Below are 23,869 nucleotides of genomic sequence, written 5' to 3'. Positions count from 1 at the left end.
CTGTGCTGTTTCCTCTGCACACACTCCCAGTCTGTTTAAATTGCTTAAACCAACGGTTAACACATTGAATACCGAATTTGGTACAAAATGCCCGCTGCACCGCAAACTGCGACTCACTTTTCGCGACCTCAAGAACGCAGAAAACCTTGTGCTCCACAGTCGCCATCTCACTGACAACTGACAATGAAACGGAATGACAGCCCTATTGCCACGCGAACTCCAATGGTCGCTTCTCAGACCATCAGCGCTCGCCCGCTGCCACCCATCAAAAACTTTGAAACTCACTCTTTTCATTGGTGTAAAGATTGTTCACTTTGGATTTGTACTTGAACACTTACGAATTTTTGAAAATGGATCCATCATTTAGGATAATCCTGTATATTCCTAGTCATAATTTAAAGTCGATTCTTGTAACTTTGTTAATAGATTTTCTCGGATGGTATACGTCCGTCTTCAAGAGACTTTCAGTTCAGTTCCTTCGGTATCTCTGTAACACTCTCCCATGGATTGAACAAACCTGAGAACATTCGTGTTGCCCTTCTCTGTATACGGTCAATATACCCTGTTAGGCCTATTTGGTACAGGTGGTACAACACTTGAACAGTATTCTAGGATGGGTCACACGAGTAATTTGTAAGCAGTTTCCTTTGTAGACTCATTGCACTTCCCCAGTAATCTACGAATAAACAGAAGTTAAGTCTACCACCTGCTTTACCCAAGATAGAGCCTGTGTAATTCCATTTCATATCTCTATAATGTTCCCCCAGGTATTTGTATGAGTTGTCCGATTCCAGCAGTGACTCATTGACTTTATAGTCATAGGATACTACGTTTTCTCGTTCTGTGAAGTGCACTATTTTGCATTTCTCAACATTTAAAGGAAGTTGCCAATCCTTGCACCACATTGAAACCTTATTAAGATCCAACTGATTATTTATGCAACTTCCTTCAGATAGTACTTCAGTATAGATAACTGTGTAATCTGCAAAGTCTGATGTTACTACTAATATTGCCTGCAAGATCATTAATATACAGCATGAACAGCATGGGTCCCAACATACTTCCGTGGGATACACCCGAAGTCCCTTTTACATCTGACGATGAGTCTCCATCCAAGATAACATGCTGTGTCCTCCTTGCCAGATAGTCCTCAATCCAGTCACTGATTTCACTTGATACCTGACCGCCTTAATCCAAAGCTGTCAGTGTGTCATGTGAGAAAAGTGCAAGTTGGGTTTCACATGATCGATGTTTTCGCAATCCACGCTGGTTTGCATTGAGGAGGTCATTCTGTACGAGATACCTCATTATGTTTAAGCTCAGAATATGTTCTAAGACTTTACAAGAAGTCGATGTCAAGGATATTGGACGGTAGTTTTGTGGATCGCTTCTACCTCTCTTCTTGTAGACCAGTGTGGCTTGTGCTTTTTTTTTTTTCAAGAACTGGCCACGGTTTTTGTTCGAGGGATCTACGATAGACTATTGTTAGAAGAGGGGCTAACACAGTCTCAAATTCAGTATAGAATCTGACTGGGATTCCATTGGGCCTTGGAACTTTGTTCAATTTTAACGATTTCAGCTGTTTCTCAACACCACTGACGCTAATACTTCTTTCATTCATCTTTTCAGTGGTAGAGGATTAAACTGGGGCAAATCTCCTGGGTTTTCCTGTGTAAAGAAACATTTGATAATGGAGCTTTCGCTTTGCTATCCTCAATTTCAGTTCCTGTCTTATTCGCGAGGAACTGGACACTGACTTTGGTGGCACTAACAGCCCTACAATGCATAAGTCATCAATATTACATTATGAGCCGACAAGCCAGGTGCAGAGATCTGATGAGCGAGAATTACTCAATTTGGCAACTTCGTTGCAAATATATCTATGGCTCTGAGCACTATGGGGTTTAACATCTGAGGTTATCAGTTCCCCAGAACTTAGAACTACTTAAACCTAACTAACCTAAGGACATCACACACATCCATGCCCGAGGCAGGATTCGAACCTGCGACCGTAGCGGTCACGCGGTTCCGGACTGAAGCGCCCCGAACCGCTCGTCCACACTGGCTGGCAAATATATCTGTGAACATATGATGTCTGCTGTGTGGTGTGATGGCTCAAGTGGAAGCAGGGGAGGTTTCAGCAAGAAATCATATGCTTGAATTTTGAAACACAGAAAGTATTCTGCAGTAAATTTATTTTCATTTTTCCGGCTACAATTATGCATCCATGCAAAAATGAAAGACATAAGTAACGGCGAGAGTGAGGAGTTGGGAGTGGAAGGGCCAAAGTAATATTCAGCTCAAAAAACATTTTTTTTTATGTGAGGCAAATGCTGCAGAAAAAACCACGGAATCTGCACAATACAATTGCGGTGATGGCTCAAATCCCGAATACATACAAATACAACAGTAATTAATCACGTGGTCCACCGGCAACAAAATTTCACAATACGTGCACTCTGTGATTAATTTAATCTCGTCTTCGCGGTCCCTCTGGAAGTGATATGCAGGGAACTGCTATATATTCCTAGATTCCTACCTAATACTGCATCTAACCTAATACTGCATCTCGAAACTTTGTACGTAGGCTTTCACAGGACAAATGGCGCATCCCTTTGATCGTCTGCCAGTTCAGGTTCCTCAAAATTTCCATGACGCTAGCCTGTGACTCAAAGAAACTGTGACCATTCGTGTTGCCCTTCCTTCTATACAATCAGTATCCCCCGTTAGTCATACAGGGTGTATACGACCCGGGACATCAGGGAGATCCGGGAAAAACCCGGGAATTTTTTCGTCCGGGAGAAAACCGGGAAAAACCTGCGAACTTTTTAGAATTCCGGGATTTTTTTAGAATTCCGGGAATTTGTCATTGTTTTAGTTACCAGTTAAATTTTTGTGATTCTGACTGTTAAGAACCAATGTTCTAACGAAGGATATTACTGTATCCCGCTTCTGCAGAATAACACTGCAGCAACAAAACATGAACGAGAGGGGAAAAAAAACGAAAATAAAACTTAAGTCTCGAAGGAAATGCGCCATACACAACAACAAAAGACAGTTCTTATACAAGCGTCTGCGAACCAAAGTGTGTCAGAGGTTTTAGGAAGAATATGCAGTGCTTCCTAACAACAAATTGCCTCCGATGAGCGGGACTCGACAGCTGTTTACATTAGATTCATTTGAGCAGTTGCGGGCGGGCTCTTGCGCATGCGCAGTTGAAACGCGAATGAGTAGTACCTACTCCCGCTTCTGGCTACAGATATATGACTGGGCGCCAGTATCTAAATTGCTCCGGTTCGGAAATATCGTAAATATGGGGCTGATGCACAGAGCAGTCTGAGTTGTAGTGGGGAGGTGGGTAGTCTCCGCGTGACCTGTATTTACGTTTAGTGATTTTGCTATTTCCTCTTCGTTTATTGCTCTCACATTAAATGAAAACAAAACAAATTTCTGTGGCCAAGAGCTACCAAATGAATTAAAATACGTTCGCGTAATTACAGAAGTTTCAGGTTCTATTTCCTCCTTTCGCCTTGCAGAACAATGAAATTATTTTTGTCGGTTTGCTAAAGAGATTTGGCTCTTATTAATCTTTTGCTCTGAGGCAGTCAGTTTATTTGAAACGAAGTGTTTAATTTCACACTGTTGGCTAGTTTCAACTGTTCGCTGCATTTCAAGTGCACGTTTTCCATCTTCTAGCTCGTATGGCCTTATGCCATAATAAAGAACCAAACATGAGATAATACAGTACTGGTACTCCAGAAAATTTACATCCGAATCTGGACATACAATTGTGCACTTTAAGCCGAATTATGCATTTTAGTATGGTTCACGAAATTCCGATGCTCTTGAAGTATCCTTTGATGTCTTGTTTCTTTTATGACATAATGCAAGATCTTTTATTGTTTTACACGTACGAACAAGCGGGCTTCCTGCGTTACCGTAGCTGGCGCTCTCTGGCAAACTGCTGAAACGAACCAGTTTCTAACAGGTCACGGGAAAATATTGCGAATGGTGGTTTGAAAAGTGTTACTTTCAAAGCAAATTTTCTTTTACGCAAGATGAACCATGTGCGAGAATGTACCATGAATTTCTTAAATCACAGAGCATTTGACTCTCATTTAAAAATCAACTCTTTGAGGACGACGATGTAGAAGAATTTCGAACCTAGAAGATCAGACATTTACGTCGTTATTAAAACTTTTACTGCCACATTTGTGTGATGTATCTTAAAGTGTAACACGCGCAAAAAGATCAGCATTATATGTGGAAGCTTAGCTTCTCTCGCAGCTTATTAATCTTCGAGACCAATATTATTTGTGAAATCTTTGTTTTTCTTGTAGCAACAGAATGTATATTAATTTAAACCATTAAGTTTTCTTTTTTGTGCGTTCGTGCTACTGAAGACTGATCTTTGCTTTTGGTTGACTACGTCACGTGTCCGTATTCTGTCATCAGCTGGCGAGATCACGTGACATGACTGGCTTACAAAAGCGCGTCGTAATCTCGATTTCATTGCTTCGGAAAGTAACATGCTGCTGTGTTTGGTGGAATTCGAATTTATACCTCCGTAACACGAAAAAATGCAGCGTACATGTTGCTGCACATCAAAGATCTTTCCAAAATGTGTTTGTTCCCCCCTGGGTTTCGTTTTGTAAAGTGCCGGCAAATTCTATGTCTGTGTACAAAACCATAAATATTCTAAGGATTGATAAGTTTTACAGAGCCGAGGAAAAGTATACTGTTACTTAACACGGAAAAAGTGTGTTTTCACCCGGGAGAAAGTGTATTGCCGGCCGCGGTGGCCGTGCGGTTCTAGGCGCTCCAGTCCGGAGCCGCGCTGCTGCTACGGTCGCAAGTTCGAATCGTAGCAGCAGTTCGAATCCTGCCTCGGGCATGGGTGTGTGTGATGTCTTTAGGTTAGTTAGGTTTAAGTAGTTCTAAGTTCTAGGGGACTGATGACCACAGCAGTTTAGTCCCATAGTGCTCAGAGCCATTTGAACCATTTGAAAGTGTATTTTCAACCGAAAAATCCGGAAATTTTTTTTCCTTGTCCATGTATACACTCTGTCATATTTGGTATGACTGCCACACAAATGAGTAATATTGTAGAATTCGTGTTTTTTACGAATGCATCTGACCGTGTCATCATTAAAACCGTGAAATTTTTATGCGAATGATTAGTACTGTATGCTCACCTGTGTACATCAGTGCTGAATTTTCCCAGCATATTACTGATGAACTGAAGTCCGCCACCTGGTTCTATGACTAAGCCAATGAGATCATTACATTTCATATCTTAACAAATTGTGATACCGAAGTATTTGTGGGAGTTGATTGAGTCCAATGGTCATCCTGTACTAACATGCTGTCTGGCTATTTCGGCATTCCTTGAGACAAAATGTATTACTTTGTTAGTACAAGTACTCTATTTCGTAGCGGACCTTAGGTCTGGGTCAACTGCAAGTCCTACACGAATCTGTGGCTGAAACGGATGCAGTGAAACGTAAACTCTGTTAAAAATGTAATTACACATTGTAGCCTTGGTCTTTCTTTTATCTCTTGTATCCACTGCAATGTGTCTGTCAAAACATAAGGACAATCATTGTAGTTTTGTACATGGTGGTACGCCATATTTTTTGTTGTCATGTAGTTCTGTGAAACAAAAATGGTGAACAACTGATCACGACGTGATCTTGAGTATGTAAAAATCACAAACGTTATTCAAGTTTTACTCTTTCGATTAAATAAGCGTTTTCATGGCAAACCCACCCTCAAACGACTCCAGCAGGAAAAAATCGCGTGGGGCTGTGAAAATACCACACCATCGATTGTCAGAAAAATGTGAAAATATGGTTCATTTAAGTGCAGCCTCAATTATTTACCGCAAATATAAGAAACAAAGTAACAAAATGTCATTAAATTTTAGGATCACTACATTGCGAGGTTGCTGCAATTTCAGATGTCATAGCACTCTGTCTTCAGGCCACAAGTGGCCCATCGGGACCATCCGACCGCCGTGTCATCCTCAGTTGAGGATGCGGATATGGGGGCTTGTGGTCAGCACACTGCTCTCCCGGTTGTTACGATGGTTTTCTTTGACCGGAGCCGCTACTATTCGGTCGAGTAGCTCCTCAATTGGCATCACGAGGCTGAGTGCACCCCGAAAAATGGCAACAGTGCATGGCGGCCTGGATTGTCACACATCCAAGTGCCGGCCACACGCGACAGCGCTTAACTTCGGTGATCTCATGGGAACTGGTGTATCCACTGCAGCACGGACGTTGCCCTCAGATGTCATAGGCAAACCATTAAACAGCTTCCTCACTTATGAAACATGCTTTATCTCAGAGTTTGAAGAATCGGGGACTTCAACCCATTAACATTTCACTTTAAACACCCAGGCAACTGCGCTGTCTGGAATTTCTGTCAGTTAATGGCAACTATTTGATACCTTCCTGGAGCAGAATATTCTTGCTGATAAATATTCCAGAACTGCAGACAGTATTTTGCAAACCATAAATTCCGTATCAGGCTATTGCTAAGAAACAAATCAATGACCTACAACTGCCAAACAGAGGAATTCACACACTTGTTCCGTAACTTTGTTAACAATACTTTTACCCGATGAAACGGAGCCACTGTTAAGTACATCTGCAGGTACACTCGAGCCATATGTTCTTCCATCCTATCGACGACAAGTCTTTCATGCCCTACCTCACTTGGCTCATTACGGCATTGGTGGTACAGTGGACTTGATTCAACAGCGTTTCATTTGGCCTTAACTAAAGCAAGATGTAAAACTGTGGGTAAAAGCATAAATTCGTTGTCAACGCGCATAAAGTGCGTAACATGCAACCAGATCCTGTGAAACTTTCAGTGGAGTTCACAGAGACTTTCGCAAATCCATGTTCATCTAGTCAGGCCACTAGCTTGCTCACAAGAATCTACGTATCTCTAAATATGAGGGTTGAATGAAAAGTAATGCCTCCCCCATCGTTAATTGGGTTTGGATGGAAATATTTTAATAAATTAAACGCAGAAATAATCCTTAGAATGTGATCTTTAATTATCAATATTCACTTTTCCACATAGTCACCAGCCAATTGGATACGTTTCTGCCAACGATGAACAAGTTTTCTGAAGCCGTCACGGAAGAAGACGACACTCTGTTTCCTCAACCACAGTCTCACAGTTCTCCCAACATCTCTGGGTCATACTGGTGTACCCACATTTTGTCTCCTGCCACAACTGAATGGAGAAAGGCGTCACCTTCATTCTCGTAACGCGAGAGGAGTTCCTGGTAAATTTCAAGTCTGTGCGCTTTCATTTCAGGAGTCACATCCGGTGTACACATCGTGCACATATCTTCCAATAGCCAAGCAATAATTTGACCCACACATTCTTGTGAAATGCCGATTGTGCTTGCAATTTCTCTCTGACTGATACGACGATCGTCCTTAATCAATCTGTCAACATTTTGCTTCTGAAACTCGGTGGTTGCTGTCACAGGACGTCCAACTCTTTGTTTGTCACGCAGGTCAGATTTTCCCGCCTCAACATTTTTAAACTTACTCACCCAACGACGCACAGTTATCACATCAACACAATCCCCATAAACTGCTTTCATTCTCTGATGAATCTCCTTTGGGGTGACATCTTCTGCTGTCAAGAATTCAATGACTGCACATTGCGTAAATCGCATTGACTGACCGTCTGCACAGGGTTCCATAATTTACACTGTAACAACACAACCGTTCAATGCTAAGGCTTCCTGCCAACTGGAGCTGTAGAGAAGAAGCTACGGAACAAACCAGTACCTGCCGCAAACCAATGCTGCCAACTTTTGAAGAGTTACGAAGGTGGGGGCATCACTTATCAGTCAACCCTCGTAATGATCGGCAGGTTTACACGTTGGCAAAGGCGGTTCCACTGAAGGACGTCCTACAGTAAAATCAAGTCAGCGTTAACAGTCCATCTTTCAGATAACTTTGTCGACAACTTACCAAAATTTTAATAGGTCTCTGCACTTACGTGATTCCACAGTATAACACGGCCGCTGCAGCGATGACTTACAACGTGACAACTAGATTTCCACCTGATTTTTTTGATCCTACACGAGTGGAGAGTGACATTCGAACTTTCATTTTCAGCTCGAGGCAGTGCTTGGCGTCATTTAAACCAATAAATATTTGACATCAGCCTTCACCCATCACGACGTCTTCACATTTATTCATAAGACAACATGTACAGAAGAAAGCTTGCCCAACCTATTTACAATGGGCCATATCTGGCATCATGCAATGAATGGCACTTGAAACATCTCATGGTCAGAAGACCATCTCTATCAGCCAACTCAATGAATTACACGTTCTGGTCGTGCGGTGCACGTACCAAAGAAATATCTCAACTTTAATACTGGATAGGGAGTAGTAGGTGACTGTAACTGAGGCAGTGAAATACAACCCCCGTCAAAAGTATCGATACACATAGGACTAGTTAGTCTTTTTTTATCTTTTCATTTTTCCATTGCAAATTGGCTATCAGAACGTACGTATATTCATTACAGTTTTGTGTTGTTAGGTTGTCCTGTGTACCAAAAGTGCTGTTAAATAAATAATTATTTTTAAATAGAATCACAACTCAAATGGAATAGCTTATATAGCAAAAGGTTGAAGTACAGTTGCTCCCATCAGCTTCAGCAGCGATTGTCAGTGTAGTTTGCGCGAACGCAAGTACTTTCCCCATGTTCTACTGTTAACAACTCCTAGACAACACAGTTTTTCATCGCAGTGAGAAGTTTGCTACGTGATTTTGCTGAAAGAGACACTAAATATTTTACATATTGTTCTTAACAAAGATAAAGGTTTTCATTCGACTTGTTCGTACCAAAATACAAGCCATGTTTTAGGTCCATTTGCATATTTACTTACACGTCATCAGCTCCAGCTGTTATTTGCAAAACCTAGCCTATTACTCGCCTGAAAATTTGTTTCCATACACCCTGGTAAAATTTTTTTATGATATTGGACTTATTCACATCTAAGGAGAATTGTCATTCAGTAAGACAACTGGAAGTACAGTATGGCATTCTCCACTTCCAGACAATCATTCAAAGACGATACCTTCCTGTGTATAATAACATAGTTAGCGAACGCTCTATGCTAGATGGGATACGAACGTGTCTTTCGCCAAGTCAGACCGTGGAAACTGTCGTCGATTTCACGTATAGCCCTTACTAAACTAAGCTTCTTCTGTCAGAAAACGTAACGTCCTTCTTTGTAAGGTGAGTGTCAAAATTTAAGTTTTCCAAAATTTCTCAGTAATATTTAACAATTTTAACATACCACCTATAATGTGGTCATAAGGGTCTCTGAATCGTACTGGTACCCTTTAACATCTTTTCGTAGTTTATGTGATATTTATTTATCACAACTTTAGACTTTTAAGTAAGAAAATAAGGATTGACTTTCACTTAAACAAACACAAATAATTCCCTAGCTTTCTCGCTTTATGACTTGAGTGACAATCGTCGCTACAGACACATTTTGGACGCCAATTTTTTCTTCTTTGATGTCGCTCTCTGAAAGGTTGGGTTTGTTTGTAGCGAGGAGAGCCAAAAGAGGTGGTCGATACATTTTGTCTCTTGGCGTTGTTCAGGATTAGATTAGATTTTAGATTAGATTTACTTTCACTCCAATTGATCCGTAGTGAGGAGGTCCTCCAGGATGTGGAACATGTCAGAAAAACAACAATACATGACAAATATTTATAACCAAAACAAATAAGCTAATGTACCATTCCACAGGTCCCAAGTGGAATGATCGTCATTTTTTAATGAACACTAAGAGTCATTTTACAAATACTAATGCACTGAATTTAAAATAAAAAAGTTTTTTATTTATTTATAAGGTAATAAACATGTAATACAACTACTGTAATACTTATTTACAATGAACACATTACTGCACTGAAATGGTGCAGAAGTTAGATTATACTTACACACTTACACACACACACACACACACACACACACACAGACACACAAATTTTCAGTGAACACATTACTGCACTGAAATTGTGCAGAAGTTATGTTGTACTTATATACAAATCAGTTGGTTTTACTAAGATATTCATCAATGGAGTAGAAGGAGTTGGCCACCAATAAATCCTTTAGGCTTCTCTTAAACTGAATTTCATTGGTTGTTAAGCTTTTTATAGCTGCTGGCAAGTTATTGAAAATGTGTGTTCCTGAATAATGCACACCTTTTTGTACAAGACTAAGTGACTTTAAATCCTTGAGAAGATTATTCTTATTTCTAGTATTGATTCCATGAATCGAGCTGTTGGTTTGAAAAAGTGATATATTTTTAATGACAAATTTCATTAAGGAATAAATATATTGGGAAGCAGTAGTTAGTATCCCTAGTTCCCTAAACAGGCTTCTGCATAATGTTCTTGAGTTCACACCACATATAATTCTTACTGCACGTTTTTGTGCCCGGATAACTTTAGCTTGGCTTGATGAATTACCCCAAAAAATAATCCCATATGACATTATGGAATGAAAGTAAGCATAGTATGCCAGCTTTTTCATTTTTATATCCCCTATGTCTGACAAAATTCGCATTGCAAACAGAGATTTGTTAAGACGCTTCAGCAGTTCTGTGGTGTGCTCCTCCCAGTTGAATTTATTATCAAGCTGTAATCCCAAGAAATTAACACTGTCCACTTCTTCTATCTTCTTGTCATCGTATGTTAGACATATACTCTTGGGACACCCCTTACAAGTTCTGAACTGCATGTAGTGTGTTTTTTCAAAGTTTAGTGACAAAGAATTGGCTAGGAACCAGTGATTAATGTCCACAAATATTTTATTGGCTGATCTTTCTAAGACTGCACTTGATTTGCTATTTATTGCAATGTTTGTATCATCAGCAAACAAAACAAACTTGGCATCTGGTAATGTTACTGATGAAAGGTCATTGATATACACAAGAAAAAGTAAGGGCCCCAAAATGGAACCTTGTGGGACCCCACATATAATTAGTTCCCAGTTGGATGATGCCTGATAGCTTGATACATGTCTCTTTCCTAATAACACCCTTTGTTTCCTGCCAGAGATATAAGATTTGAACCATTTTACAGCATATCCTGTTACACTATAATATTCTAGTTTACTTAAAAGGATATTGTGATTTACACAGTCAAATGCCTTTGACAGATCACAAAATATACCAGTTGCCTGCAATTTTTTGTCTAATGAATTAAGCACATTTTCACTGTAAGTGTAGATAGCCTTCTCAATATAGGTGTCTCAGAATTCTAACCCTGACATCTCTGTACAAATACCACATCTTTGTATTTGTTGCTGAGAAAACTGACTCATTCAGAAGAATATGAAACTTTCATTCAGTGAACTCTAGACGGAAAAACAATTTGCATGTTGATAACACTTCCTTCAACATTGTGCGGAAAGGTATGCACTCTTCAGCAAATTTCATTTTCAGTATCCTTGCAACAGAACTGAAAAAAATGATTGATAAATCCCATTTCTTCAAATCTAAATTGGAATGCTTCATAGTGACACGTTCCTGTTTTGTACAAGAACTCTTCGCAGTAGTTGAGAACTTACTTTTCTCTGTAATGTATTATTTATTCGCATACTCTCTCGACATTTTTTCTTGACTTATTAATTCTTTAGTTTCTTTTTTTTTTAAATACAATTTCTAGTCAGCATTCAGTAAAAAATCTACTGATTCGTTTCATGACCTAGTAACTTTGGCTTCCACGGGCTCACGGAACCTGATACATAAATAAATAATAAAAAAAGACGCCCTGTGTTATTTCACAAGACTGTTTGTCTTTACTATCGGTAATACATATGCAATTTCCCCACTCGATACAAGATAACTCAGAATTATCTACAGCTACTGTCATATGATCTCTGTATTTCATGCTATCGGTTTAAAAAGTTTGTAATCAATCTACAACTGGTAGGTCTATGTCCCAATCAGGCAGGCTGTGGAAACACTTATGCTGGTTTTTAATTGTGCGTAAAAGCTTGCAGTCAAATTCACTTTTGACTGCACTAGATCCAATATTTCTGCCTGGTATTAAAAGCAGTTCATCTCCTCAGTAATCTAATCTGTCAGTCATATAATTTCCACATGTTGTCGAAATTCTCCCTGCTTTCTACCTTTGGTTTCAGTGTCAGCTCCGAGAACTATTATGTGAAGGTGACTTTTCATTTGGCGAATGATAAGTCTGTGACTTTGAAGCGAACACTTCGGCTGTGAGCTATTATTATTTTAATATTTTTGCTGTCCGTTATTGCTGTACTGTCTTATAGAATTATTAGTTTCTCACAGATAGGTATTCATTTGGTGAACTCGAAATTATACGTTCCCAAATAAAAAATAATTGAAAGAGTATATGCATTCCACGTATAATGGGCCAGCCAACGTACATTTACATTGTATAGTGCCGACCTGGTCTACCCAGAGCACAACTAAAAGTCTCTGTCCTGTAACCCATGTAAGGAATTCGTCACCCAACTTTGTCACCAGTGAAGCGTCTTCAGCCCTTCGAGCCAGATCCGGACCAGATGGACCCAGTCATCTCTTGGTGAAATGCTGTAGATCTCACGAGTAAAACTGTCTGATTTGACCATTACCACTAACTCTCAGAAGGTGCCAGAATTGTCCCACGCAGCAGATGATGGTGGTCATTGCTACCAATACGAGCACAAATCCACCACTAAGTGCATCCCACACTCTCAGTTGCCCCCGGTATGACATCTTCCATCTAACGAACGATATCTACCAGGATACACAGCTTGTGGATTGGATACCTTACCCCATTTTGATGCTGTTTGCCTCCGAGCTGTCATCATATTTCTCATACTGGAATTTCCTACACCAAACAATCCTTACTTTCCATTTTATGGCTGTCAGGATCTCGATAACGGAGAACCAGCAGAAGGCAGTGCCTCAGAACTATTCCTGCGTTCACTTTCCATGTAAAACTCATTCTCAGTTCATATCTTAGAACAACCTGCCAAACAACATCCCCAAATACTGGCTTGTTTAAACAATGATTCCTCTGTTCACAGCAATGCTGTTCGTATTGTACGATATGAAGCTGAAAACTATTTTGTAGCGCAGTCGAAGAAAAACAGTTTTTGCCAAGCGAAAGTCATCAACAAAATGTATAGCTAACCTTGATTATGTACCATAGCAACGTTGCGATATTGTTCTTTTCTTAAAGTGGAGTTCCACCTGGATTTTCTTGTGCCAAAATGACTGAAAGCCAATGGTTCCTGAACGTCAGTTGTAATCAGTGTCACTATAATCATCATCAGTTATCAGGCTATTTGTATATAAATGTAAACACCGGCCCTTCCGCTGAGTGATGCAACGTACATGCTATCTTCGCGCTACGGTATGTCCTCTGTCAGAGACGTGAATGGCACAGTGAGAGTTAAGTGTCGTGTGCATGAGGCAACACGAGTGGCGAAGACCTAACCTCAAATATCGGCCGTATCTTTGTTAATGCAGTCAGTGGGCCAGTATTGGCAGTTCATGCTAAATATATTACATCTCTCTTGTGTGTGAACGAAAGTTTGGTGTGAAATATTCAACAATCACTTCTTATCGTTAGTTGGAAGTAAATCAAAATTTTACTTGTGCAGGTAAATACGCAGAACTCTTGAAAGCTGGTGTTCCGAAACAGGTACATCACATGCAGATACAGGAAACACGCAACGGGAAGTTGGATAATTATTACATCATTAAGGAATAAAGACTCCTTTGGGTATGATGAAATTTCAAGTGGGATTGTGAAGATCTGTGACCATGTGAGGTGTGACAATAAAGTAATCAGACTGATTTTCTTCCACCCTAGGATGAAACCCCGCAGCCTGCTTTCGCAGGCAGTGTGTGACCTTTGTTCTTTCCCCACCATAATCGCAAGTGGCGCGCGCTTAACAGTGCTTCGATCAAGAGTAGCAGCTTGAAGAGATGGAATTGTTACGCTTCTCTTTATGAGGCAGTAGCAACGTTAAACAACAAGTCGTGGACAGAAGGTATTTTCTTTCATTTAACAAAAGTATTTGATTGAGTGACCGATGGGTTCTTGTGAATGTATTGAAAGATTGTGGGATTAGAGAAGGCGCTCAACAATGGTTCACTTCATATCTGGAATGTAGAATGCAGAATGTTATATTGTAATGTCAGCGAATACGGAAGATTTTTATGTGAGGGGCGTCATGTAAAGTGGGGAGATGCCACAGAGTTCTGTTGTGAGTCTGCTGCTTTTTTCATATAAATATATCAATGATCTGCTATTAAATACTACAGATGACTAAAAAAAAAATTCTTTTAGCAAATGCCGTAAATGTTATTGTGAAATATGTGGAATGTACCATAAATTATGTAGCTAGTAAGGTAGTCACCAATATCAGCATGTGACTTTTAGGCAACGAATTAACGCTTAACTGCATACAGTTTGTGACACAGAACTCTTCTAGAGGCAAAATTTTATGTCTCACATGGTCAGTCAGTCAGGTCTACCATTTTAAATTCTTAGGAGTGAGTATAAATGGAACGCTTTCAATATCGTGGGCGCAAACTGAGAAAAAAAAAGATGCTCCACAAAGAAATTACCTGAACGGGACGGAAATCGGTAGATGCGACGTACCTGTACAGACAAACAAATGCTTACAGTTTCAGAAAAAAATGGATGATTTATTCAAGAGAAAGAGCTTTACAAACTGAACAAGTCAATAACACATTGGTCCACCGCTGATCACTAAGCATCCAGTTATTCGGCGAGGCATTGATTGATAGAGTTGGTGTGTGTCCTCCTGAGGATCATAGTACCAAATTCTGTCCAATTGGCACGTTAGCTCGTCAAAATCCTGAGCCAGATGGAGAGCCCTGCCCATAATGCTCCAAACGTTCTCAGTTCAGGAGAGATCTGGCGACCTAGGTAATCAAGGAAATGTTTGGCAAGCACGCAGACAAGCGTAGAAACCTTCGCCATGTGCGGGGGGGGGGGGGGGGGACATTGTCTTGCTGAAATGAAAGCCAAAGCCAAGGATGGCTTGCCATGAAGGGCAACAAAATGGGGCATAGAATATCGTCGACGTACTCTTTGCTGTATCTGTGCCACGGACGACAGGGGTCCTGCTGTGAAAATGAATGGCACCCCGGACTGTCATTTCTGGTAGTGGACGACAGACAGGTTGGTATCCCACTGCTGTCCATAGTGTCTCCAGACACGTCTTCGCTGGTCATGAGGGCTCATTTCGAAGTGGAACTCATCGCTGAAGACAATTTTACTCTAACAAATGAGATTCCAGGCCGAAGACGTGTCTGGACACAGTGGTGGGATACCAACCTGAATATCGCCCATCAGAAGAAGGGTAGAAGGACGGATCCTCAAAATTACAGACCAATATCCTTAACATCGGTTAGCTGCAGGATTCTCGAACATATTCTCAGTTCGAATATAATGAATTTCAAAAATGGTTCAAATGGCTCTGAGCACTATGAGACATAACATCTGATGTCATAAGTCCCCTAGAACTTAGAACTACTTAAACCTAACTAATCTAAGGACATTACACACATCCATGCCCGAGGCAGGATTCGAACCTGCGACCGTAGCGGTCGCGCGGTTCGGACCCTGTGACGAAACGCGCCGCTCTTCTTTGGATCTTCGCTATCTCCTCTGTCAACTCGACCTGGTACGGATCCCACACTGATGAGCAATACTCAAGTATAGGTCGAACGAGTGTTTTGTAAGCCACCTCCTTTGTTGATGGACTACATTTTCTAAGGACTCTCCCAATCAATCTCAAACTGGCCCCCGCCTTACCAACAATTAATTTTATATGATCATTCCACTTCAAATCGTTCCGCACTCATACTCCCAGATATCCTACAGAAGTAGCTGCTACCAGTGTCTGTTCCGCTATCATATAATCATACAATAAAGGATCCTTCTTTCTATGTATTCGCAGTACATTACATTTGTCTGTGTTAGGGGTCAGTTGCCACTCCCTACACCAAGTGCCTATCCGCTGCAGATCTTCCTGCATTTCGCTACAATTTTCTAATGCTGCAACTTCTCTGTATACTACAGCATCATCCTCGAAAAGCCGCATGGAACTTCCGACACTATCTACTAGGTTATTTATATATATTGTGTAAAGCAATGGTCCCATAACACTCCCCTGTGGCACGCCAGAGGTTACTTTAACGTCTGTAGACGTCTTTCCATTGAGAACAAAATGCTGGCTCGGGGCCACTCTCGGTTCCTTTAGATGACTGATTGAATTGGGGAAGAGAACTAGTCTCTCACGCAGTATGGAAACATAGTTTGCGAATGGCAGAATCGAACTGTAATGGGACATAGTGATAGACGCTTTATGCACTGTTCAGTATTGTCCAAGATAGCTTTTCGGTATACTACCCGATCTGCATTACATAGAACATGTATGTAATGAAATATCTTTTGCTTCATAATTTATGATCAGATGCTAATCCATATATTGTGTACACAATGTAGTAAAGTAATTACACTCACGTTCAGAAAAAACAGAACACCTAGAACGACTAGGGACAGGACGTTCATATTCACAGGACATATACACTATTATGTTCTGCAGAAATGGTTAGCATTTCAGTCACCTCGGTTCAGCATGTGTCCTGCTGCCCAGTAGGCTCATCATCCGCCATAGGCTCTGATAACTTGTTCTGTGCGTGGTGGCATCAAAGTGATAAGGCACGAATGGCGTCCTGTGATAAAGCCATCCATGCTGTATTTACCTGGTTCCAAAGTTCATCTGTGGTGGTTGGCGTCAGTCACAGTACAGCACCCTCGCCGCCCGCGGTGGTCGTGCGGTTCTAGGCACTGCAGTCCGGAACCGCGGGACTGCTACGGTCGCAGGTTCGAATCCTGCCTCGGGCATGCATGTGTGTGATGTGCTTAGGTTAGTCAGGTTTAAGTAGTTCTAAGTTCTAGGGGACTGATGACCTAAGATGTTAAGTCCCTTAGTGCTCAGAGCCATTTGAACCATTTTTGAACAGCACCCTCGTTTCACCATATCTTATTCATTTTCGATTGGCGACAAGTTTGGTGATCTGGAAGGCCAGGGCAAAAGGCTGACATCCTGTGACACCAAGAAGGCAATTTTTCGTGCAGCAACATGCGGTCTTGCATTATCTTGTTGAAAAGCGGCATCTGGGGTGTTCTGCAGAAAGGTTATGGCTACAGATCGCAGGATGTAATTCATGTAGGTCACACTGGTCACAATGCCCTGGTTACGCACCAACTGTGGTTTGTGGCTGTACCCAATAGCCCCCCTCCCCCACACACACACACACCATAAGGCCTTCATTGGGCGCTGTAACTCTTCTGCAAATGCAGGCACTATGATGCCGCTCCCCCTGTCTAAGGCGAAAGAAAATGCGGCCATTATTTTCAAACAGACAGAATCTGGATTCGTCTGGAAACACTATCGCATGCTATTCCTGTCCTAAGAACTGACGTAATTGCATATAGTACTGCCATCTGTCATGTTTCTGCACGTTCGTCAGAGGCAGACAAAGAAGTGGACGATGTGCACGTAACCTATGCCATAATAATAGGCGTCGAATGTCGCATTAATGACATTCATGTGTCAGAGAGAAAAGCTAGAATCATGTGTTTTGCTGATGATACTAGTCTAATAGTTAGTGATATGAAGCAGTCATTGCACAGTTCTCTGGACCATGTCCTACAAGATATACAAAAATGGTTTAGTGCAAACAAGCTAACACTGAATGCAAAAAAAAGCTAACTATGGGCAATATGGAAAAATAAGCGAACATGACGACCTAAATCTCACCATGTAGGGCAAACAACTTGAAAGAGTACAGTGTGCAAAATTTCCTGGGTATGCACATTGATGAGAAGATAAACTGGAAGGACCATGTGGTAAGCTTAGCACTAAAACTAAATTTAGCATGTTGTGTACTTAGAATGATTACAAGAGTTTGTAATAGTGACTGTACCAGATTAGTATATTTTGGCTATTTTCAGTCCATTGCATCCTATGGGATAGTATTCTGGGGAAAAACAAATTGTCGTCTAAATGAGAGTTTCAAATTACAAAAACGCGCTATTCGGATAATGACCCAGAACCCACCTCAAACACATTGTAGTCCCCTTTCTAAAGCATTGAAAATATTAACAATTCCATCATTATACATTCTGAAATGTCTGTTAGTGATCAAATGAAATCAGGAAAAAATGAAAACCAATACAGACTACCTTAATTACGATACACAGCAATGTAACAAGGACCCGAAGTCAGAAACATGTATGTAATCAAGGCATCAAACTTTTTAATGCACTACCAAAACCCATCAAAGAGCTGGAAAATAGTGATAAATTTGAGACTGCATCAAACTTTTTAATGCACTACCAAAACCCATCAAAGAGCTGGAAAAAAGTGATAAATTTGAGACTGTTATAAAGAATCACATGCTTGACAAATGTTATTACAGTGTAAGTGAATTTCTTTGCTCAACTGTATTAGAATATAAAGAACCACATGCTTGACAAATGTTATTACAGCATAAGTGAATATCTCTGCTCAATTGTTTAAGAATATATGTTTAAATTAATGTGACAAATGAAATTACATCAATCAATATGTCTGTCAAGCACATACGAAGATTAAGAACCACATGCTTAGCAAATGTCACTACAGTATAAGTGAATAGCTCTGCTCAACTGTATAAGAATATGCGATATCATAAATGTGACAAATGAAATCACAACATCAAGAAATAGGTCTGCAAAGCACATAAGAAATTATGTTATAAAAAAACTTATTAGTTGTATATTGTATTAAACATAAGACAGATTCATATGAATTCAGCACAGAAAATTTTTTTGTAAAGATATTATATAGTTCTTGAAATGTTCCTGACAAATCCTATATCACAAATGTGATCATTGGGGTGATAAATAAATAAATAAATAAATATGTCCAAACATGACGTGACATGGATGCTACGAATGTCTGAAGTAGTGCTGACGAGAACTGACACCACGAATCATGCTGGACTATCCACAAACCCGTAAGAGTACGAGGGGGTGGGGATCTCTTCTCAACAGCACGTTGCAGATATGCTCAGTTATGTTCATGTCTGGGGAGTATGGTAGCCAGCCGAAGTGTTTAAACTCAGAAGAGAGTTCCTGGAGACGCTCTGTAACAATTCTGGACGTGTGGGGTGTCACATTGTCCTGCTGGAATTGTCAAAGTCCGTCGGAATGCATAATGGACATGGATGGATGTAGATGAAAAGACAGGATGCTTACGTATGTGTCACCTGTCAGAGTCGTATCTAGATGTATCAGGGGCCTCAGAGCAGTTCACACCCGACACCATTACAGAGCCTGCTCCAACTTGACCAGTCCCCTGCTGACATGCCGCGGATTCATGAGATTGTCTCGACACCCGTACACGTCGATCCGCTCAATACAATTTGAAACGAGACTCGTCTGACCAGGCAATATGTATCCAGTCATCAACAGTCCAATGTCTGTGTTGTCAGGCCCACGCGAGTCGTAAAGCTTTGTGCCATGCAGTCATGAAGGGTACACGAGTGGGCCTTCGGCTCCAAAAGCCCATATAGATGATGTTTCGTTTAATCGTTCACACACTGACACTTGTTGATGGCCCAGCATTGAAATCTGCAGGAATTTGCGCAAGGGTTGCATTTCTGTCACATTGAACGATTGTCTTCAGTCGCTGTTGGCCCCATTCTTTCAATATTTTTTTTCTGGCCGCAGCGATGTCATAGATTTGATGTGTTACCAGATTTCTGATATTCAAAGTACACTCGTGAAATTGCGTACGGGAAAATCCCTATTCCATCGCTACCTCAGTGATGCTGTGTCCCATCACTCGTGCGCCGACTAAAACACCATGTTGAAACTCACTTAAATCTTGATAACCTTGTAGCAGCAGTAACCAACGTAACAACTGCCCCAGACACTTGTCTTATATAGGCGTTGTCGACTGCAGAGCTGTATTCTACCTGCTTACATTTCTCTGTATGTAAATACACATGCCTTTACCATTTTTTGGCGCTTCAGTGTAGCTTGGATTGTGATGTTTTTATTTATAAAGTTAAACTGCCAAAATTATTGAATTTTTATTATATATTTCAGCGTCATTTATTCAAGTGTATCATACCGGTTTCGTCATTTTACTGTGTAACATATTCAGGTCATCTGTTGTTGAGTTGATGGCAGGCCGAAACTGGTAAAGTTATCACTTGTGTGACCAGAGACTGAAATATACAATAAAAAAGTTTCACAAAACGGTCACTGCGGTGCTAAGGTGTTCCTAGTCAGTCAATAGCTATGAACTGAAACACTCACCATATATTTGTAAGAGATGACAAAGGTGTTTGCTTGAAATGAGTGTCAGATAGGCATTGTCGACGTATACGAATAATGACTGTTAGTGCCACGGAGCGCAGCAGGAGGGGAATACGGTAGTTCCAATAGTCAACAAGAAGATACGAGTATAGACTACATTTGGTAAGCCGAATGCTGTGATGATTGTACTGGATATGCTTATTAGTCTGTTAACCCTTATGCGGTCGCGCGGCTTTTCGTAACGTTAATAGTCTCGCGGGGTGTTGCTAACACCCCAAATAAAAGTGGCTATAATGACGTTGTTGTGCAGCATATCGCTCATATGAATATCTTTACTTCACAAATGGCTGTTTAGAATGTTACCTCACGGCATATTATCGTTTAACTTAAAATTACTTTAGTATTAAATTGGGTTATTTGAAACGTGTGCAATAATTCACATTTTCTTACAATATTTTGTTTAATTATTTATTTCTGTTATTCTTCATACCGTATTACTGCTATAAGACATTACACATATAATTAAACATTTGTTCAGTCAACTCATACAAACATTTTATGAAATCAAGTCACTATCACTGTCTGCAATGGGTGTGTTATCGTAACACCTTTAACACTCATTTCTCCTGTGCTTTACGCACATAACTTTCAAACATCGAGCACAGTGAGATTTAACTTTTATATCTTTACTCCGAGGACAAATTGTGCAGCGCCTAGGCTTAAGTATTCTTTGTTCAGAAGGTGGTGCATTGTTGATGTCTTCAGTTCCCGCCATTTTTACGGCTTTCTGTCTTAACTTGTTTAGGCAGGGAGTGAGTGGCTGCTCTCTTGCACACTATGGGATTTACTAATGACCTTCCGACATCATGTAAAGACATTCTTCAGGAAATCCTCTCATTGTTATTATTTGCATATATGATGAAGGCGTTAATGCAAGCAGTGTCAATCATTCGGAAAAATAGGGCAAGTGGCCAGAGCCTAGTTTTTCATGAGGTTGAATAAGTAGGGCACATTTCATCTATTGTGCCCACACCTGTTTTGGTCTTATTGTACATTGTTATAAGTTCTGGTTTATTTTCCTCCGCACTATTGGTGTCAATGATACCGTCAGGATGCAAAGATGAAAGGAGAATAACGCTTTTGCCCTTCTTGGGCAAACTATAGTGATATCCTTTCTGAATCCAAAAATGCTGCTTCTAAGTTCACGACCTCTTGTGCAAACAAAGTCTGGAGGCAGCTCCCTCTTATTCTTTGTAAGAGTTTGTACTACTGTAAGTTTCTTTTTCAGGAGCTCTTCAGCCAGTGGTATGGAATACAACCAGTTGTCTAGTGTCACATTGCGTCCTGTACCTTCGATAGGCCATACAAGTCTATTTACTATCTCCTTAGGCGTGTTTGACAGTGCAAAGGGACCCTCTGGCTGTTTCCCAACATAGATTTCCATACCCAAAGTATACAATGTTCTTGCGTCACTTAAGGTGAAAATTTTCAAACCGTACTTCGCAGGCTTGCTTGGTATATACTGCTGTAAACTGCATTTGCCTCTAAATACAACCAGTTGTTCATCCACTGTCATACAGTTGAAATCTCACCCACTTCTCCCTCTGAAATCAGGAAAATAATAAACTTGCTTAACAGCAAAAACTCACATGGAATTGATGGCATTTCCAGCAAAATACTAAAAGCTTGTTCTCAACAGATAAGTAAGATTCTCAGCCACTTGTGTAATAGCTCTCTGGAACAGGGCATTTTCTCTGATAGACTGAAATATGCTATTGTTATACCTTTGCATAAAAAAGGGGATAGATCTGATGTCAACAATTACCATCCAATCTCCCATCTAACAGCTTTATCCAAAAATTTTGAGAAAGTAATGTATTCAAGAGTAGCTTCACATATCTGTAAAAATGAAGTACTAACAAAATGTCAGTTTGGTTTCCAGAAAGGTTTTTCAACAGAAAATGCCATATACGGTTTCATCAATCAAATTTTGAATGATCTGAATAACTGAACACGGCCCATTGGGATTTTTTGTGATCTCTCAAAGGCTTTTGATTGTGTAAATCATGACATTCTGCTATACAAGCTCAAGTATTGTGGCATGAGTGGGACAGTGCACAAATGGTTTAATTCGTACCTAACTGGAAGAGTGCAGAAAGTTGAAATAAGCAGTTCTATCAAGAATGGGGTTCCACAAGCGTCTGTCATGGGTCTTTTGTTGTTCTTAATATATATTAATGACTTGCCATTCTATATTCATGAAGAGGCAAAGTTAGTTCTCTTTGCTGATGATACAAGTATAGTAATCACATCTGACAAACAAGAATTAACTGATGAAATTGTCAATAATGTCTTTCAGAAAATTACTAAGTGGTTCCTTGTAAACGGACTCTCACTGAATTTTGATAAGACATAGTACATACAGTTCCGTACAGTAAATGGTATGCTGCCATTAATAAATATAGACCTTAATCAGAAGCATATAGCTAAGGTAGAATATTCAAAATTTTTAGGTGTGTCCATTGATGAGAGATTAAATTGGAAGAAACGCATTGATGATCTGTTAAAACGTTTGAGTTCAGCTACTTATGCAATAAGGGTCATTGCAAATTTTGGTGATAAACATCTTATTAAAATAGCTTATTACGCCTATTTTCACTCATTCCTAGCATATGGCATCATATTTTGGGGTAATTCATCACTGAGGAATAAAGTACTTATTGCACAAAAGTATATAATCAGAATAACAGCTGGAGTCCACCCAAGATCATCCTGCAGACATTTATTTAAGGATCTAGGGATATTCACAGTAGCTTCTCAGTATATATACTCTCTCATGAAATTTGTTATTAACAACCAAACCCAATTCAAAAGTAATAACAGTGTGCATAACTACAATACTAGGAGGAAGGATGATCTTCACTATTCAAGATTAAATCTAACTTTGGCACAGAAAGGGGTGATTTATACTGCCACTAAAGTCTTTGGTCACTTACCAAATAGTATCAAAAGTCTGACAGATAACCAACAAGTATTTAAGAAGAAATTAAAAGAATTTCTGAATGACAACTCCTTCTACTCCATAGAGGAATTTTTAGATATAAATTAAGAAAAAAAAGAAAAAAATACCAAATCAAAAAAAAATTATAAAATTAAAAAAAAAAACAAAAAATAAAAAAGTTTCTATATTAACTTAATTACGTTGTTAAATTAACTTAATTATGTCATGCATTGGAAAATTTGACTCGTTCCACATCATTACGAAATATCGTATTCGTGATCCATGGAACTAAAGTCTATTCACCGAGAGCTGGGACGAAACATAAACAGTGTCACGTGAGCGACTACGCTCGTTTCCAGAGAAAGCATTCGGTGTTCACGTGATACGTAGGGGTGTGGAAAATCCTTGGCGCACGCTTTACAGCTG

At 40.0% G+C, this 23,869-nt stretch overlaps 1 protein-coding gene across 6 annotated transcripts in view; it reads left to right on the top strand.

The window, feature by feature from the left end:
- Positions 1-23,869, top strand: part of LOC126092715 (serine/threonine-protein phosphatase 6 regulatory ankyrin repeat subunit A-like) — a 423,652-nt gene that overhangs the window by 26,463 nt on the left and 373,320 nt on the right. Inside the window, exon 1 of one of the 6 annotated variants that reach the window (XM_049908457.1) lies at positions 13,957-14,083. The exons of the other annotated variants lie outside the window; for them this stretch is intronic. The gene's annotated coding sequence lies outside the window, so the exon portion shown is untranslated. Of the gene's footprint in view, positions 1-13,956; positions 14,084-23,869 lie in introns of those variants that run through there. 6 annotated transcript variants of the gene reach the window in all.

The sequence above is a fragment of the Schistocerca cancellata genome, chromosome 1, assembly GCF_023864275.1.
Source record: "Schistocerca cancellata isolate TAMUIC-IGC-003103 chromosome 1, iqSchCanc2.1, whole genome shotgun sequence".
NCBI lineage: Eukaryota > Metazoa > Arthropoda > Insecta > Orthoptera > Acrididae > Schistocerca > Schistocerca cancellata.
This window is presented reverse-complemented; position numbering and strand designations above follow the sequence as displayed.